The sequence below is a fragment of the Euprymna scolopes genome, chromosome 5, assembly GCF_053919585.1.
Source record: "Euprymna scolopes isolate OS-2025 chromosome 5, ASM5391958v1, whole genome shotgun sequence".
Classification (NCBI taxonomy): Eukaryota; Metazoa; Mollusca; class Cephalopoda; order Sepiida; family Sepiolidae; genus Euprymna; species Euprymna scolopes.
The window spans coordinates 119,527,641-119,548,772 of NC_136486.1; positions in this window are offsets into that span (position 1 = coordinate 119,527,641).

Consider the following 21,132-nt stretch of genomic DNA (forward strand, 5'->3'; position numbering starts at 1 on the left):
TAGTTTCTCAGCTTGTGTCTCCTTTTTGCATTCATGTCCAAGTGTTTTCGTTATTTTGATCTGTTGTCATCCTTTGAATCTTTTGTGTAGTTTTTTTCTTGGCACTTTTCTTTTCTTGTCTTATCTTTGTCTCTCTGTTTCTGTTTTATTGATTTTTAGCGTCTCTCGCTGCTATGATTATTCTTGAGTGTTTTGCATTATATATTTTTATAGTTCTTTTTTTTTTGGTGTCATTCACATAGTCTTCTATACAAACGAGATTTCTCTCTCCGTCTTTTCTTTTTACAGAGAGTCAGTCAACATCGTCCTGCGTTGTGAATGGTCATGAGTTTCCTGGTCTTCTGATCGAGCTGTCTCAGTGTTTCGTTAGTCCACCCTATGAACGGACCAGAATATATTACTAGTTATATTGCCTATGTATTTATGCTTTTTATTAGGTTTATGCTATATAATGTGGTTTTAAGAAGTTGTCCTGTTCACCTGAGGAATTCCTATCTAATTATGTATTTTATTTCTTTTACTTTGAGGACGCCTGCTTCTATTACTCCTAGGTATTTATAGGTGTCTTTTTCCCTTAGTGCCCTAATCTCAATTTGGTTGGGTAGATCCATGCCGTCTCTCGTCTCTAGTTTTCCCTTTCTTATAACTAGTAGTGTGCACTTTTCAATACCAAACTCCATTTCGACATCCTGGCTGAAAATCCTAGTGGTATTTATAAATGTTTTTAATTCATCTCGGTTCATGCGAAAAGTTTCAGATCGTCCATGTATATCAGGTGGTTCCTTTTTTCCTCCATGTTAGAGAACTTGTATCCAGCTTGGCACTTTCTCAGTATATTGTTCAAGGGCATAAGAGCTATGATAAACAGTAATGGTGATAGTGAATCTCCTTGGAAGATGCTTCTTTGTATGTTAATTTTTGTTATATGTTGTCAATCAGCTTTCAATTCCAGTCAATATGTTCTCTTTGCATTTTCAATTACGTTGATGACCCTGCTGTGTATTTTATATATTTTTAACCATTCTATAATTCATGCTTGAAGAATCCTGCCGTACGTCTTTTTGTAGTCGATCCATGCCATGGATAAATTCTTTCTTCTTCTTTTTATCTCTTTTAAGATAATTTGTACATTATATAGCAGATCATATGTTCGTGTTTTTATTTCTGGCATCCTTCTGTTCCTCGGAGAGAAAACCATTATTCAGGGAGTAGTAGATTTGTTCCCTCAGTTGTGTTGTCAATATTTTCCACATAGTGGGTAAAAACGTGATAAGTCGATATTTGCTGGGGGGCGGTTCCTTTCTCTGTGTCCTTCTGCGTCAAGGTAGTTGTGTCTTTTGTCGTTCAAACTGGTACGTATGTTTCCTGTATGATTCTTTCATTTTTTTAGCTAGTCTTTAGTGTAGGGTTGTAAATTCTTTGAACCAGGATGCAGGTATCCCGTCGTGTCCTGGTGTTCTCCAGTTTGCCATTTTGTCCTAGTTTTTTTAATGGTTTCTTTGCTTAAATTATTCGCTGTTCCATCTTCGTCGATTTTTTTTGTAACTCTTCTTTCCTGACTTTCGACCATCCATCATTTCTGTTGTAGTCCTGTCGTTTATACCATATCTTACTCCAATAGAGTTTCGTTTCTGTTGGGTTTGATCATTCCGTTTTTTCCTCCATTCACGTTTTGGTAGGATTGGATTTCCTTGTTTTTAAATGCCCTGTTTTGCTTGCACTGTTCAGGTTTGTGTCTATATCGTCTCGAGCTTCCTGCTTTTACTGCTAGTTTTTTTGTTCAGATCTTGGTGTTTCTTGTTTAGCCTCTCCCTGCTTGCAATATTAAAAACCTTCAAGTTTCGTCACGTTGCTTTCTTCATGTTTATCGTTTTGGCTTTGTTATGTTTGTTTATTTGGGTTCCTAAACTTATTATCCATCCAGGTCTTGTTCATGCATCTTTACCCAGCTGTGTTTCTGATTTGGACTTCGTACTTACTATTATGGTTCCTGAGCAAATGAAATTGTTTAGGTTTGTTATTGTATCTGTTATATTTTGTGGAAGGAGGTTGTTAATCTTCTCTATTTCTTTTTTTAATTTCTTCTGTTCCTGATTCCTTAGAGATGGGGGCTTTATTTGTTCCTCGTTCATAAACTGTATTATTTTTCCGATTTCATATACTTCTTCCTCTCTTAGCTCTGTTTCATTGTGCTCGGTTTCCACAATTGTAGGGTCCAGTTTTCTCAGGTGCTCCGTCTGTAGTGATTCTACTTGTTGCGGTTTCTACACGAGTGGTTTAAGCGGAAGATGCTCTATGCTCAATATTCTTATATACTTTTCGTTGTATTTCTATTAGTTCCAGTTTTGAGAGCCAAACTCTCTTTAATATCAGCCTTGCGTTGTCTGCAAGTCTTCGTTCTGTTGTATGGTAGTGACTGGACATGGCCCATAGCTCTTTCATTCGTTTCCGATAGCCCCCATATCTAGATTTTGGATTGCTTCTGTAACATCATTCTATTACGAGCATATTCACATTCGTTGTCCGTTTCTTTCTTCGGGTATTTCCTTTTTATGGTAATCTTGACTGTGCTGTGTTTAGTTTGTATCATTTTGATCCCTGAGTTTAAAAGTTATACTTACCTGTTCAGCGTCCGTGTTATTTGTGTTTCTGAAATTAGAAAATGAGCCAACATTCACAGGATGACGACCGGGTCCCCAATGCTGGCTATCGAGGGAGCACTTGCCGATCATGAAACCAAGATCTTTCTTCTGGGTCCCACCATTTGTAATAATTTTAATAGGCATTTTTCATGTTGTTGTGTGTGTAGCAACATCGGGCCCAGGATTGTTTAACCTGTTGTTCTGACGCAGGGATAGTGTTTATCTCTAATGTATATGGGACGTATCATGCACTAGCACACACACATAAAATACATGAACAGACGGACATACATAGCAACTATTATTGATTTGTTCTAAGAGGGACTTATTAATATTTACTTATACTAAGTCCGTATCTTATTCCAAACTAAAGAGCATATTTGAAGATAGTTTCCCCATCCGATATTTCTTTGGGAATCTTTAAAGTGGGATAAACATGGCGCTGTTGGTTATATTTCCATGGATTTAGGATATTCTAGGCACTTTAAATTTTAGAAAATAACAGCAAAACCAACAATTAAGTAAATAAAAAATAAAATGGAATAATATGCCTTAATAAGCTTTTATATTCTCCCGTTCTTAGTTGTAAGACTAAGATTTCTCCGACACAGTAAAATGTCCAATCTAATATTTTTCATGGCCGCTTTCATAAGAATATTCTTTCTCCAGTACGTAAGGCCATGCTATCTGGGTGAGGCCCCGTGTTTTGACAAGCTTCTGGGTTTGACCTTTACTCCTGATCTGAAATGGAACACGTACATCAAGTCTGTTGCCATGGTCGCTGGGAAGATGGTGGGATCCTTCTACCGCTCCAGAAGATATCTCACTACTGATGCAATTATCTATCTATATAAAAGCCAAGTACGTCCAAGGATGGAATACTGTTTCCATATCTGGGCAGGAGCTGCTAAAAACAGCCTATTCTGCCTTGACAGAGTACAAAATAGACTTCGTGGCTTAGTGTAGGATGCCCTTTTCTCTACCCTGCAACCTCTCTCCCAAAGAAGAGACGTTGCGAGCCTATCCTTGTTTTATCGTTATTTCCATGGCAGGTGCTCATCTGAAATCCAATCTCTGGTCCCACCCCTCGCCAATCTTTCACGAAAAACACCCGTCTAGCTGAATCCACTGTGAAAAATTTCCCCCACTCTATATCTGTGCCTAAATCAAAACGCGGATTCCATGAACAAAGCTTCTTTCTTAGAACTGCACGCCTGTGGAACTCTGTTCCGTCTGCCTGCTTCCCACTGGACTACAACTTGGATGTGTTCAAGTCCAATGTTAACAAATTCCTAATGAACCGCCCCCTTAAGTAAACACTTCATCAACTCTCCTCACTAACGTAATGTACTTGCAATAACCCTTATCCCTGAGTGGCTTCCGGGCCTTGATAAGTGGTGATCACTATGTAAAAAGAAAATCTATCCCTTACAAGTTCGAAGTATGTGAACTGATAGTTCTCTTAGCGATATTTATTCTATGCTGTTTGGTTCGACTTCTAGTGTCGTAGTCGTTGATAGATTTTTTGTTTGCCATATTTACTGGTGGAGGGGGGTAAACTTATGCTATTTCAAAGATTTGCGTTTTCAATTTGAAAACGTTAACGCGTGGACTTTTCGAAAAGAGTAAAAAGAGACATTATTGGTGAGTTTCCTACAGAAAATTTGTTCTTACGCTTCACGAGGTAAAAAGACAAGTAGAAAGAAAAAAACATTAAAAAAGCAAATAAATAAATAAAAACAAAACAAAAAATAAAACAAAAAATGGCAAATACAAGGAAAAATTAAATAAATAAAATGTAATGACATACCTAAATAAGACCGTTTTTCTCAAATTCTATCTTGCTAGACTAAAATTTCTCCGTACAGTAAAAAGTCCACCCTATCATTTTTAAATGGCCGCTTTCATTAGGATAATCTTTCTCCAGTACATTTTGTATTTTTATCTACCCGTTACACGTTCAAAGTATGTGAGTTAAGTTCAACGATATTTATTGCATGCTCTTTGATTCGATTTTTGTCACGTTATCCTGGGTAAATATTTTGTTTGCCATTTTTACTAAGGGAAGAAGGGGGGGTTAACTTATCCTATTTCGAAGATTTACGGTTTTCAATTTGCTAGCGAATTAAGAAACACGTGGACTCTTCGAACAGAATAAAAAGAGCCATTACTTGTTGAGTTTCATACTGAAAATTAGTTTTTACGCTACATGAGATAAAAAGAGAAATAGAAAAAAAACGAACAAATTAATTAAAAAAAAATAAAAAAACAAAAAAAATGACAAATACTAGTAAAAATTAAATAAATAAAATGGATAGAGATACATACAAAATACATTTTTCCTCGTTTTTATTTGCTAGACTAAAATTTCCCCGACACTTATTATTGATATTATTGTTGATGATAACAGTGATGATGATGTTTTTTTTATTTCTAAGATTTTGCTTACTGATTTTTGTTATTTAAAAAAGTCCACTTTTAGTATATTTGGTAAATGTTATTATTATTGTTATTACTATTTTTAATATAATTATTATTCTTTAAAATATTATTATTATTATTATTATTATTATAGTTATTATTGTTATTATTGTTGTTGTTGTTGTTGTTCTGTTTCTTATTATTAATATTATTGTTGATGATAACAGTGATGATGATGTTTTTTTGTTTTTATTGCTGAGTTTTTGCTTACTGATTTTTGTTATTTAAACATTTTGAGCACTAAAAATACCTGTTCTCCAACTAGTAAGTTTACATACAAAGAATGTTTATTTCATTCAACCATAATTGTTATCCCAGGCTCAGTTTGCGTAAATAGAAATTTTCGGCATTCTAAACACCTTTCTTTTTATTTTTTTTCTGTGATACAGACTGTCAATGAAACCTCCCAGGACAATTTTCATTCGGATTTTAAAGGGAAAATGGTTGCAGGCACAGAGTTTTGCAGTGTCTAATGCTCGATTTCGCATGCACACACGCCAGGTGTTTTTCCTGAATCGCACGTCTTGTTGGCTTGGGAGCGCGAAGTAAATAAAAGCCTTTTGGCATCAGATATACGTTTAGCACTTTATTAGTATTTTTAGAATAATAACCATGAAGAAAACATCGCGAGTTAGCTAGGAAATGTGACAGAAATAACATCTGTTAACTGTTTTGCTTGTTTTTAGCTATTCTCTTTTTCTTAGTTCCCTCTCCTTAAACACTTACTTATCGTTCTGTCAATTTATATAGATACATACATACACACACATACACACACAAACATATATATATATATATATATATATATATATATATATATATATATATATATATACGGGTATGAAGTTAAGAAGAAAGTTTTTGCAAAATTTTTAATTTTTATTTAAAATTATGTATTTTCAAATTAGTTTTCGTTATAATACCTTTAATTAATATATCATTTCAAAGAACGTTTTTCGTTCTACAGTCGTTTTAAACCAATTGTGTATTCTTTTTAGAAGGTTGTATATAGGATAGGATAAATTCAAATTCGCACACTTTTCTTAGTTCAGTGCAAGCTAGGCCGAAAAGCTTCTGAAACAACTTGCGACATAAATAATGCGTTTGGCAGAGGAACCAGTACTGAACGCGCAATACAATCGAGGTCTAAGAAATTTCGTGGCGAAAAAAGAGTCTTAAAATTAATAGATTGGTAGTCAGCTATCGAATGTTGACCACGGTCAATTAAGAGTATTAGTCGAAGCTAATAATCGAACAACTGTTATAGAACTTGCTTCTGAATTAGACAGCGTATAAGACGATTTTCAATTCCTTGAGCGAGTTTAGAAACTAAAAAATAGCATTGATAAATGGATACCTTACAAATGGAAATACAACTAAAACCATCGCTCGGGAGAAGTTTTATATTTCCCTTTTTTTACGCAGCAAGTACAACCCGTTTTTCGACCGAATTATGATTTATGATTAAAAGTGTACTTTTTACGACAACCGGTGATAAGACGCTGACAAACTCTATGGCACCTTCCGAAACAAGAGTTGCATGGGAATGGACATGCTGAATCTTTCATAGTCTGCGACCAATATCATCCATTACAGTTTCTTAAATGCAGGCGATCCTATTACGGTGTATATGTACGGTCGACAAATAGAAGGAATGCATCAGAACATTCGGGAAAACACACAGCATTAGTCAACAGAAAAGCTCAATTCTTCACCACGAAAATACCCAAACAACACTGATTCTGCAAATGTTGAATAAGCTGTGCTACGAATCTCTGCCTCATTTTCCACACTCACCAGATGTTTCACCTATAAACTACCGCTGTTTCAAGAATATCGAACACTTTCTGCGTAAGAAATGATTAAAAAACTTTAGCGACTCCATCTCCCACTAGAACCTAATATTTTTTATGTTACTGGAATAAAAATACTTGTTTTACCTTGGAAACATTATTTTGATTGTGATGGTTCTTGTTTGAACACTATTATTTGTTTAGGCGAGATATGTTTATCTGAACATAAAAGTTAACGGGAGCAAGAAGGTTCTAGAGCATTTTTCTCTAAAGCATATTTCATTTAAGAAAATGGACCTTATTTTTTATCTATTGATACTATTTTGCAAACTTTACAATTTTCAAATAACGGTCTTCACTTCTGGAAATACACTGGCTGATGTAATCGCCATATTTTCATAATTGCGAATCACGTTTTTAACTTTTGGTAGGAACTGGCTGATTTAATCGCTATATTTCTCAGACTCCAAATATTTTGCAATAATTTTTGGTTTATCGTCAGGGATAAGTTAATCTATCTGGTCTAAAACATTATATATATTTGTTTTCTTATACATATATATATATATATATATATATATATATAGAGAGAGAGAGAGAGAGAGAGAGAGAGAGAAAGTGAGAGAGAATAAATAACAAAAAATCAATCACTTAATGATTATATCAATCAGTGATTTATTTTGAGTTACGAAACAGATACTGTCAAGAATTATATAAGTCAACTGAATTAAAGGACTAAATTATAAGATGGTGAACATCATGAATTTTGGAATATACCTTTTTGTCATTTATTCTGTATATTGCTCTGTAATTATATTGAACTTCTTAAATAAAGATTGATACATATTATAAGAGAATATATTTCTGCAGGAATATATATATATATATATATATATATATTTATAATTATATATATATATATATATATATATATATATATATACACCAACACACACACACACACACACACATATATATATATATATATATATATATATTTACAATTAAATATATTGTCCAAAACCAATTAGAATAATCTATCACTGACGAAGAATGCAGAAAGATTGAAATGTGCTGGGAGTAAGGACAACTATGGTGATTACGTTAATTTATTCTTGCCAGAAGTTTAGACCATTATTCAGTTCTTTATAAAACTTAATTATAGTCACATTTCTTTTAAGAAACTAAAAAAATTATATTGTCTTTTGTAATGAGTTTGTAAAGCATGTGCTTTTAACATTAGAGGTAAAAATAACATATGTATTAATGAATTGTATTTTATGTATGAAGCCAAATAGCCAAAATGTGTTCATTAAAAGAGAAAATATAACTGAATGTATAAGTGCTGTCTTTGAAAAAAACTCCAATTAGATATTGTATAAGATAGTGAACTGCTGATGGCATAAAAAATTCAAGAACAATTAAAGTCATTGAATTGTGATTGAATTTTATGAGACACTTTTAGGTTAAACTGTATAAAGTAATGCAATAATTTGATTTAACTATTTTCTGATTAAATTTACTGTAATTTTGTCAAATAAGTATTATCAATATATAGAGCGACTTATGAGGTTTTCATTTATGATACCTTTTCATCAACAAATCTGTAGGATAGGTTAAGCACACTGTGGTATGGCACTGTAGTTGAGGGAATTGAAACGTTTCTGTTTACTAATGCTGGGTGTTGTTCTCGAATTTTCTGATGCATTTCATCCATTTGTGGACGGTACATCTCTACTGTAAAAAGTTTCATCTGAATTTTAACAACAACGTTTCATCTGAATTTTTAAAAAAATGTAATTGATGAGACTGGTTGCAGATTATAAAAAAAATTAGCATGACCATCTGTGTGGTCAACTGTTGGACTTGGGAAATTGTTGTAGAGCTTCGTCGGCGTCTGACCACTGAGCTGAGCTCCCGTGGTTGTTGTAAAGAATCAACTATTTATCGCAAGTCACAACCCGGTCGATTAACGGGTTGTTGTTGTTTCGTAAAATGAAGGGCTCGCGCAATTTGTGAGGCACGCATTTGTCAAGACTGCTGTCTTTCTAATTTCTCTCAAGTGGTTGGAAATAGAATTATACTAACGTGTAATTCAGAAACAAGTTCTTGAACCGTTTTGCGTGGATTGTCCTCGACTAAGGCTCTTAATTGATCGTGTTCAACATGCGATGGCTGAAAGCTTATGGCGATGAATAAAGATGATGGCTACGATCCTCATCTTCAAGACTGTCGTCGACGCCACGAAATTACATTAACTACCGTTGTGAGGTACGTTCAACAGTCGTTTCTGGGCCGAACGCTTCGTTAATATCGCGAGTTATTTCAGCAGGTTTTTCGGTCTAGCTTGAATTAAGACAACTGTTGGAATTACATTTTTCCATCTTTTAAAAACGTTCTAAAAATAAGATATAATTGTTTTTAAACGATTGTAATTTACACGATTAGGAAGAGCAGAACACCGCTCTTCAAAATGATTTATAGATTAACGGTATTATAACGATAATTTGTTGAAAATCCATAATTTGAAATCAAAATTAATAATTTCGCAACAATTTTCGTTTCAACTTAATGCCAAAGTTTCACGCCGTTTTCTCGTTTAAAATATACTCACTATTGTCATAATTATATAATTCCCATTCGCCAAAGTTATACCAGCTTCGAAGAAGTGATAATTGTTTCCTTTACAAGGCTTATCTACAGAAATGCTTCAAGTCTACATCGGAACTCACTTACGAAGGGTGTTTAGGTGACACCAGATACTGAAATGCATTATAGTAAACGATACTATAAATCTATCTTTGAAGAAATTCTCCAGGTGAAAAACCTAATATCAATTTTGAGGAAAACCACAAAAGATTGGGAATCTATTCAGTCGGTTTTACACTTCGTCGTAGAGCCTGCCAAGCGAAGTCATGCATATAAATATGAAAATCTGCCTTGGTTAAGCACACTGACCGTTGATAAATTCAATATCTTATTACTATTTACTAGTGGGACCTGTGCAAATTCTCCAGGGGCTTATTCATATGTCATTTTTTGATTTTAGCATTCTGTAAATGTTCAGTATAAATGGAGATGTTCTGATAGTATTGTAGCTTTTTTGTTAAAAATGCAAAAGTATTTATCTACGCTAACACGAACGCCCAGCAAATCCCGCGTAAATATGATAATTTAATTCCTGCAGATTATAAATAAATGTTTTATCAATTTTGATATATTATGAAGTTGCGATTAAAAAATATATATATCAATATGACTTGGGTGCATTAGCTTGAATCTAAACCGAAGTAAAACATGAGAAAATGTATATATATATATATATATATATATATATATATATATATATATATATATAATTTTATATAATTTTATATATATATATCTATGCTCCTATAAATTCGTTTTCCTTTTATGTGTATTGTTATTCATATTAATAACCCTCTATATAAATGTATGTATGTATGTTTGCATTTCTGCCCAACACTTTCGACAGGCGCGATGGATTATTACAAGATCAGTATCGTTTTTAGGTTCGACCTTTCAGACGACAAATATCGAAAAATTGGCTAAAACATTAATATTTTCACCGAAAACTGGACACTTTTCTACGGGGGGGGGTGCTTTATTCGCCGATATTTTTGAAAGTAATCCTCTCCTTTCGATTGTCTAGCCTTAATTTTAAAAAAATGTCACTTCCGGTTTTGCGTTAGTCGTAACAGCATAGACATCAGATTTTTTTCTCGTTCTTTCTCTCCTCTACGGTACGGGTTCGAGGCTGCCTTCCTATTACCACTTTTTTTTTTGCTCAACATACGCATCCAAATTCGCGGGCAACGTCGGGCCGAAATTCTAGTCTATCTACCTATATATCTATAAATTTGAACGTGTCTGTGTTTCTGTGTGTTCGTGTGTCTGTCTGTCTGTCGGTCTGTGTGTCTGTGTACATATTCCTTCGCAATAACTCTGTTAATTTTCAATCTGCAGGCTCGAAATTTGATATATAAGGATTTATGAAAATCTACATGATCGGTTTTCGGCTAGTATTTTACTGTTAAAGGGGTCAAACTACAACGATTTGCATATATATATATATATATATATATATATATATATATATATATATATATATATATATATATGTATATATAACTTGAGTTCCTTAAACGATAATCGAAACCAAAACTTATGAAGAATTCTTGATAAAATTATTAATAAAAAAAGATGACTTAAGTGCCATCAGCTATAATCGAAATCGAAATCCAAACTCATGAAGAATTCGTGGTAAAAGTATTTATGACAAGAAAGTGAAGTACATAGCAATTAAACGGCCCGCATGTAAGCGTGACACGGAAAATAACACACACGCTATCGTATTATTATATAGATAATATTTACATAATTCTGCTATTTTTGTAATTAAAATTGATAAATTAACTCAACATGGTTAAGTTTGATAACGACTGTTTCTTTAAAACTGTTTCGTCTGTCTGACCTATTTATGGTTTATAAGCGTTTAATAAAATCGTTCCGTTTATATTCAACGCTTAAACTAACGGTTTACTTTTCACGCTTAAATTTCAAATATCGATTTTACTAATACTCCCAAATATTTAATTCACATTTCTAAATAATATTTGTCCCTTTAAAACAATGTACAATGAAAAGTTTATCGGATTTTCTTTCTTTGGAGAATTGTAGTTGCTATTTTTTTTGTATTCCAGTGTTTTCTTTGTTCTATTTTAAAACTGTTTGCCTGTAGAAGAAATTGCCATTTTCCGGCGAGTGAAAGATCTTAATTTATCTCTTAGAATTAGGTAATTGAACACAGGTGATGTGGTTGTTGTTTTTTTAAAATTTATTATTATTATTATTATTATTATTATTATTATTATTATTGTTGTTGTTGTTGCTGCTGTTGTTGTTGTTGTTGTTGTTGTTGTATCGTTACATTTAAAACCACTCTGGCTCGCACGTTGTTCGGAACCCCGTTGTAAAGAAACAAACATAAAAATAAAGTAACAAAAATCCGACCCGGTAATTTTCTTTAATGCAAATGAAATGCATTTATTCGTAGTTTCTCCAAAACAACGCACTTCACTATCTTTCCAAATTCCTTTCGAACACGCATGAGCTTTTTAAATAATTTAAAAATGTAAAGTCAACGACTTTTTAATATTTTATAACAATCGCTGTATTTGTTTACGAATCTATGTTTACAGTGAATAAGATAAACACGTTTATTTATGTCTGTATACTAATTTAACACTTTCACACATTTTAAAGAAATATAAAATTCATGCCCATTAAAATGGCGTGTATAATCCGAACAATATCAACAACTACAACGCCAGCGGCTGCCCTTTAACATTTTAGTTTTTATATTTGTTAAACAATCAGATGTTCCGCAATCTCCCTTATTTGTTTTTATTCATAGGAAGGTAGAAGATAACATGCACTACAGCATGGTGGCATAATAATGTACAAACTGAACTGCGGAATCTTGTTTCATGTTCAAATAAAAGAACTAATTATACTTATCTTTGTTATACGCAGAAAACAATTATTTGTAAAAAAGATATTTTAAAAATTTATATGACACACAAAATTTTATTTTGCAAAACATTGCAGCATTAACAATTAAAAAAAATCAATTTAACATTATATAATCAATTCTGAATGCTGCACTATTTTAAGTGATAAATTTATCATATTATAAGTAGAATATATTGTCCTTTTCTTTTCCATGTTTTAGCTTAACCATACAACTTTCCATCCTATCATTTATTGTGATCCATGATTTTTCCAGGCTTCCAGCAAATTCACTTATTCTTTGTTTAATGTAAGTCTTTTTTTTACCTCCATAAACATAACATACACATATATGATAACAATGTACGGCATTTGTCTGTTTTCAAGTTTCAATAAATTCTTTCATTCTCTTTGTTTCACTTGTTACTTCCCTTTTCGCGAGAGCGGTGTATTGGTAGCAACACTAGTCGCTTTAACGACGTGGTTGCTATAGAAACCAGTCATGAAAAACATCGTTCACCTCCTTAAGTTCTTTTTACGATTTGGAACACCAGTGAATTAATTATATCCTTTGTCTTAATGAACAAAAATTAAATTAAAAATTACAATATATCTAATTAGGTGATCTATAAACTGTAATAAATATTTTAAATTTGGTCAAAAAATGAGTGAGGTGTGTAGCTTTAAAGCAGTTTTAAATGACTAAAGCTGCCACTTAACGATATACGTATGATATAATATCAAGTTTTCGCTAAACATATTTTACGTTTCTGTAAAACACTGTAAAAAACTAGTAAAAAAATGTAAAATATCTTATTGTAGTGAAAACTTAGAGGTGGCGGTGTTATAGAAATAATAATCTTGTTATGAAATGCTATCCTTTATAATTATCTTTATTATTCTATAAACTTTTCTTACATCGATGCAATGATAATAGTATCCTTACGCAGACTTATCCGGGCAACTGCTTCGAGTCTAAATCTTTACTGTTTTGAGGAATGAAGTATATGAGGGGATCTAATTCAAAAGAACATGATCAACGTTACAAGAATTCGTCTTTACAGAAGTTTTCCAACTTTAAAAGTAATTGCCGTCACCGCGACCACCCACATAAGACGTGAAGAATACCCAGTTTGTATTTCTCTACTCATTAAAAGCCTGACAGACGAGTACATAACAGTGCCTATAATATCGATGTTTTTTATATTGTTTGTGAAGCATTCTGACGGTAAACAGATGAATATATCAATGCATAGTTTTCCTCACGTTGCTATTTTGCTGTTAAAATTGGGATACTAAACCCAATATACATTAACTGACTAAATATTTTTCTTTAGAAGCCTTATTTTTCGGTTTGATCCACCGTGGTTCATCCTAGTCGTATGAAATTTACTTAATCTTTAACTTGTTCTAATCGTCGCTCAGCTTATATTGCACGCTTACACTTTCGGTATGTATTTCACACAAAAAGTTTCAAATGTGGATTGATAGATATTCGCGCATATTGAATTCACAGTTTTTATGAATGTTTGTTCCTCTGAAATAATATAGAACAAAAACGGATTTTTTTTATCTTCTGTTGATATAGTCTTACCAGCTTTTAAAAAAGTTTTTCGGTGTTTTTTTTTTCTGTTTATATAATTTTACCAGTACAAGCAAATTCCCATTTTGCCGCGGTTGACAGAACAGTTATAATATTTAATCTCAGCTAATATAGTTGTAGGGAAACGTGCGACCTACCTAACTAGCACGTGTGCATAATTCAACGGGTCGGTCATGGAATGAAATGAATGAAGAAGAAAAAAACACAAATGGCTGCCTTATCTCTTTATATGCCTGCAATGTGACCACCCGATATGCAAATGAGATGCTCCTGGTTGGAGATAAAAGAGGGTTGATTTTTTAGAGGGACGTTCATGTTAAAGTTGGATTTCGAAGAAATAAGTTGAATTAGCAGAAGTTCGTTTGGAGTTGAGAGAAAGTGCGTTATGTATACAGAATTTTGGAAGTTGGAAGTTTGGACAACAGTGTCAACCTTACCGAGGAAATTATTGGTGTGACGGGCGGGAGAAATAACACTCAAGTTATTGAATTATAAGCTATTTCGGCTCTCGGTGTGCAGTGACTCGAAAAGCAGAAAATGGACAGATTCGACTTTCGCATGATACCTGAGTTTGATGGATCTACGACTGGACCGTCTGTCGTCGAATGGGTGGAAAAGGCTGAGAAGATCTGTACACTGTGCAGAATTAAAGAACCATGCACAGTCATCCCTTTGAGGTAAACCGAAGGGGCCTATGCAGTCTACCAACAACTCGGGAATTAACCAGACTGGGATACAATCAAACACAGCCTAAATACAGCGTGGTGTACAGATCCGTTTGTTGCATGGCAACAGTTCACGAGCCGTCGACTTCACCCCAAGGAAACAGTTGATGTGTACCTAGTCGACCTACAAAAGTTGTCGGTACCATTTGATGGGGTTAATGAAAAGATATTAAGATGTGCCTTTTTCGTAGGCTTACCTGAGGAGGTCAGCAAACTGTTGCGAGCATCGTCATGAATTGATGAATTGACAACAGACGGGTTATTAGCTCGAGCTCGAATCATCTGTTTCAGCAGCAACTAGTATTCAAATGCAACAGTCTAACCGCATGGAAGCAATGTAGATTCTCTCCCAGGTAGTAATAAGCGTGTAGGCCCAGTGTGCTATAAATGTGGGGAGGCCAATCATTTTGCTAAGGATTGCCGGAGTGATAGGAGGTGTGTATATCCACGAGCACAGGGAACAGTAAAATGCTATCGCTGCAATAAGTATGGGCACATATCTCGCAACTGTTCATGAGACGACGTTGGGCGCAAAGTACTATCGCCACCCTTGTCCCTTGCCAACCAATAAACACATGATTATCGGTCATTGGCGTTAAACTTGACGATGTGCAGTGTTCAGCACTCATAGACACGGGGTGTTCCCGGTCTATAGTTAGTGCACATTACTGTATGATGTGGCGGGAGCAACCAGTCGATATTATGACGATCAATAGTTTATCCCGAGCATGTTGTGGTGAAGGGACAGTCACGATCTGTATTGAGAATGGTGACACAGCCAAAGTTGGCTATGACATGTTGATTGGAATTGATGCAATACAAGCACTAGGAGGCGTCATAATCACAGCAACTGGAGGTGCAATGTTTGGAGAAGAAAATGAAGTCTGTGCAGCCATGTCTATTGAAGAACATGAGTTCTGTGCTACGTTTGACGACAACGAAAAGGTGTGGACTGCAAAGTGGAAATGGACTATGAGCCAGGCACCAGATCGGCTGTGCAACACCATTTCAGAGCATGCAGTTTCCACAAAGAATAGGGCCGCATATAAAGAATAACTTCAGATGTGGATTGATAACGGATGGTTAATACCTTACCCACAGGAACGTCTGGGACCACCCAAAGGATTAATTCCGCTCATGGCTGTTCAACAACGTACTAAAGACAAAATTCGCGCCGTAATGGATTACCGAAAATTGAATCAACATGTTGATGTTTTCATTGGAAACGCAGATATGTGCGCTGCTAAACTAAGAGAGGTGCGTCAGAAAGGGAGTAATGTACCACTGCTGGATTTAAAGAGAACCTACCTGCAGATACGTGTCCATGAGTCATTATGACCATTTCAGACAGTGATAATCAAGGGAAAACGATATTGTTTGACACGTTTAAGTTTTGGCCTAAACGTCTCACCCTTAATAATGACAACTATTATTAAAACTGTTTTGATGCAGGATGAGACCACAGCAAAATCTGCTTCAGCTTACATTGACGACATCTACGTTAATGAGGATATAAGGTCTGCAGATGTGGTTCGAGCAAAACTGGAATCGTTTGGGTTAATAAGCAAAGACCCTAAGCGCCTAAAGGACGGGGTTCCCGTGTTAGGCCTAGAGGTCTATAAGAAGGGCAATACTTTTCGATGGAAGCGAGAGAGCGCGACTCCAGAGTTACCCAATGTATTGACAAGACGCATTGTGTTTTCTATTTGCGGTAAATTAGTAGGACATCTACCTCTCTGTGGATGGCTCCGATCGGCAACAGGAGTGTTAAAAAGACGAGTAATTGCAGTAACCAAAGGATGGGACGACGTGGTGGATGATGATTCTCTCCAGCCAATGATGGCTGAAATTTTGTCCAGAGTACATAGAAACAACCCTTCCTAGGGTGAGTGGCAAGTATCTGGAAACGAACTGAATGCATGGGTTGACGCAAGTTCACTGGCTACAGGTGCCCTTTTGGAACAATTGGGTGCTGTTGTGGAAGATGCGTGGTGGCTTCGTCCGAAAAATGATGCCCAGCATATAAATTTGGCAGAACTTGATGCTACGTTTAAAGGGCTTAATCTTGCATCGCAATGGCAGGCAAAGGTTGTGCATCTCCACACTGACTCGTTGTGTGTTTACCACTGGTTGACCGACACCTTGACTGGAAAGGCTCGTGTTAAGACTAGAGCTGCAAGTGAGATGTTAGTACGAAGGAGACTGGCAATAATAAAGCGTATAGTTAACGAATACAGCTTGCAGGTGGGTATTACCTTAGTTTCGTCGATGCAGAATTTGGCTGATAGCTTGACTAGAGTACCAAAGAGGTGGATTGATGTAATGAGGCAGGAATTTTATCCTCCACAACAGACATGCGCGGCCGTAACAGATCAACTAACACCTGACCAGATCCGTACAATACATCAGCAGAGTGGACATCCCGGAATTCGGAGAACATATTTTGTCCGAAGAGTGTGTCCTTCAACTACAAGAGCATCAATCAAGGCAGCTATACGTTCGTGTGAAGAGTGTCAGCGAATTGATCCGGCACCGCCCCAATGGCAAAAAGCGAAGCTTGAGGTTGAGGACAACTGGTATCGAGTAGAAATGGATGTAACGCATTATGAGGGCAAGAATTTTTTTACCTTCACAGATTGTGCTCCGACACGTTTCAGGATATGGCGCCTGTTTACATGACAGGATGCATCTAGCATTACACGACTGTTGAGAGCTGTCTTTTTTTTAACTTGGTGCCCCGTTACAAATTCTGACTGATAACGCCACTACATTTCGATGTCAAGAATTTCAGAAATTAACGCAGGAATGGGGGATTAGAATGCGTTATTGATGTGCATATTTTCAAAAAGGTAAAGGTATAGCGGAGCCGTGTCACCGCACCATTAACATAATTGCAGCCAGGACACAGTGTTCTATTCGAGAAGCTGTGTACTGGTATAATGTGACACCAAAGGACGATGCAACACCAGAAACTGCCACAGCTAATGAGATTAAAGCCGTTTCACAAGTAAGTCGGATTCTACCTTTTTAGGCGACTACGTGTGAAAAGAAAGAAAAGGCTTGAAGTTTTGTTCCAAGTTCTGCAGAAGGGCAGGTCCTGTAGAATCACCAGAAAAGAAAGTCCTGTAAAGTCAGCAGACGAGCTAGTCCAAAAAAAATCACACACACACTAAAGTGCTCTTAAAGCTGCAGCAGTTCACCGATACGATCACACTGACATCGATCCTAGAAAAGACCCCCCATGTTCCAAACACACTCCCTTTATCCTTCCGGCGTTCGTCCTCGGCCAATCAGCAGCAAAAGAACGATCACGTGGGGCCCAGTGATGATCGCACAATCTACAAGATGAGGACGGCGCCATTTTGGAATTTCTTTCATGTTTCGGCCATGCACGTACGCACACCGTAGGAGCGTTCCAAGGTAAGGCAGACACGTGGGCGCTTCCTCCCTTCATTTTCTTCGACTCTACACCCCCCTGGTCTCAAGAACACACATGCGGCATTGCGGCCGCGGTCGTTTGATGCGGGTGCTCCTACGGAGGGGGATTAGCTGGGCTTCTTCATCTCCAGCAGTGCCACCCGGGTCAGTGTCCACATTCCTACCATCCGGCTGCACTTCATCTTCCTCCGAGCTACCTGGGTCAGTGTCCACAGTCCTACCATCCGGCTGCGCTTCATCCGAGCTCTCAGAAGTGGTGCTGGAGCTATCGCCATCCGTGCTGAGGTTCTCAGCAATAGGCCCGATCCACATTTCATCACTGGATGATTCATTACTTTCACTGTTCCCCATTTGGTTTATATCAAGGGCGGGCCGGACATCCCTTACATGGCGTGGGACACCATCAACCAGCACAGCCTGCTCACCGATTATGACGGTGATCCGCCCCTGTCTGAACCTGGTCGTGCATCTGTTATTGGGAGGCCTTATCTAGACGGTGTCCCCTGACATGTACCGTCCTTGCGTCTTCTTCTGATTAGGCGGGCAGGCGTCAATGCCCTTAACACGCACTCGATAGCGATGTATCGCATTCGCAGGTGCACTTTCAGCAGTCGCGTCATCCTTTGGCGTTGTATTGTATCTATATACCGCCTCCACAATCGTGCATTGCTTCCTTGCTCCTATCCGTTTCACACTTCGGTGGCACCGCTCTGCTGTACCGTTGCCACTCGGCACATACCTACACCTGTGTCTAAGTCGGGTCCCCCACTCGTCCATGAAACGCCTGAATTCCCCGCTGCAAAAGGCTGTGTCGTTGTCCGTTAGAATCTCTTCGGGTGGCCCCCGCTCGTAAAATATAGACTCTAATTGGCGGAACTCACTAGCCGAGTCCTGTCTTGTTAACAGTCGCCAGATCGCAAACCTCGTCGGTCCGCAATCGATTAGTGTGAGGAAGTTCTGACCACCATAGTAGGTTATGTCCATGCCCAGCCGGCTCCAAGTCCCGTCGACTTCCAGCCGACCTTGCTGCCATTTGGTGGGAGCCGGGTCGATTGACTGGCATATTTGGCATTCCTTTACCACTGATTCTACTCTGTTTTTGGACACTGACGGGTTGGTTAAGTGTGCGAAATAATATGTCCGTCTCACTCCGGGGTGTCCAGTGTCATGGTGTAACCTCTTGATTTCATCCGTCTCCTCAATAGAGGCAGCACATAACGATCCTGGTTCGGCTTCTTTCTTCATTGCGTCGAACCACCTCTGGGGCACACGGGTGAGTTTATCTGCAAGATTGCGGGTGGAAGCGACAAGCACCGCGTTCACCGATAGGTTGTACTCTTCCACCAACTTCCTTAGTGTCTCCAACCTTCGTCTGATTAGCATTTCGGTAGCCGCCTTGGTGCGCACTCTCGCTTTGACTGTTCGTGTGTCAACTATCCAGTGATACACGCACAGCGAATCTCTGTGTAAACACAATTCTTTAACCTTCCACTGGAGTGCCATATTTACTCCCTTTATCGCCGCATCCAACTCCGCTAGGTTGATGTGAGCGGCATTATCCAGTGGTCGCAACCAGCAGGCGTCCTCAATCACAGACCCGTTCATCTCCAATAATGCCCCGATCGCGAGGGAGCTCGCATCCACCCACACATTTAGTCTGTCTCCCTGGACGCAGCAATCTCCTTTAGCGGGGCCCTCCTGCTTGACTCTTGTGATGATTTCTTTTACCATGCGAAGCAACAGATTGTCCACCGTCTCGTCATCCCAGCCTTTGGTAACTGCACTCGCCCTCCTCTTCATGCTGGCTGTTGCGACCCGCGTCCATCCACATACTGGAAAGTGTCCTACCAGTTTTCCACACAGGGAAAATATGGCCCGCCTCGTGAGGATATGGGGCACTTCGGGGACTGCAGTTCCGCGCCTCCACCTCAAGGTCCCTCGCTCCTGTTGAACGCTCAACCCCAAAATACGAGCGCCATCCTCCAAGCGTTCTGGATCCTTACAAATCAGTCCAAGTTCGGCAAGCTTAGCGCTCACACGTGATGATGGCACAACGTCTTCATTCACGTATATGTCGTCAAGGTATGCTGATGTCCCCTCTTTTACGGTCTTATCCTGTGACAATACAGCATTGACGATCGTCTTCATGATATGGGGCGCAACGTTTAGCCCAAAGCCCAGTCGCGTGAGGCAATACCTCCTACCGGAAAACACTACCGTCTGAAACGGCCACAGTGTCTCGCTAACCCGGACCTGCAGATATGCCCTTCTAAGGTCCAACAGGGACACATTAGAACCCAGCTGGCGCCATTCTCGCAGTTTGCTAGCACACACGTCGGCATCGCCTGTGAACGCATCGACATATGAGTTCAGTTCTCGGTAATCCATCACCGGCCTGACTTTTGCTTTGTTCTGTTGATCAACTGCCATTAATGGGATCAGACCCTTGGGGGGTCCAAGTTTTTTGTAGGGGTAGGGAATCAACCAGCCATCCTCGATTCATCTGCGAAGTTCTTCTTCGTACGCGGGCCTCATGTGGTCGGTCACATGGTATTCCGTTATGCCATTTTGCAGTTTGACCGGTTCTCGCTTTTCCGACCACTTCCATGAGGCAGTCCAGGCCCTCTTTTGCTCGTCAAATTCGACGCTGAAGTCTGGTTGGTCGATCTTTAGTGCAGCACACACTGAGGCTTTCTCCTGAAAATGTACCGCCCCCGTCGCCGTTATGTAGACGCCACCAAGAGCTCTGATGGCATCATATCCTAGGAGCAGGTCAAAACTCAGGGGGTTTTCTGGTACCACAAGCGCCTCTAGGTTAGCGGAGATTCCATTTTTCGTCCGAATATTTACGCTGCCCAACCCGCAACATGTGCGCGTCTCTCTACTGATGGTAGTCACTCGGACGTTCTTCTTTCTCC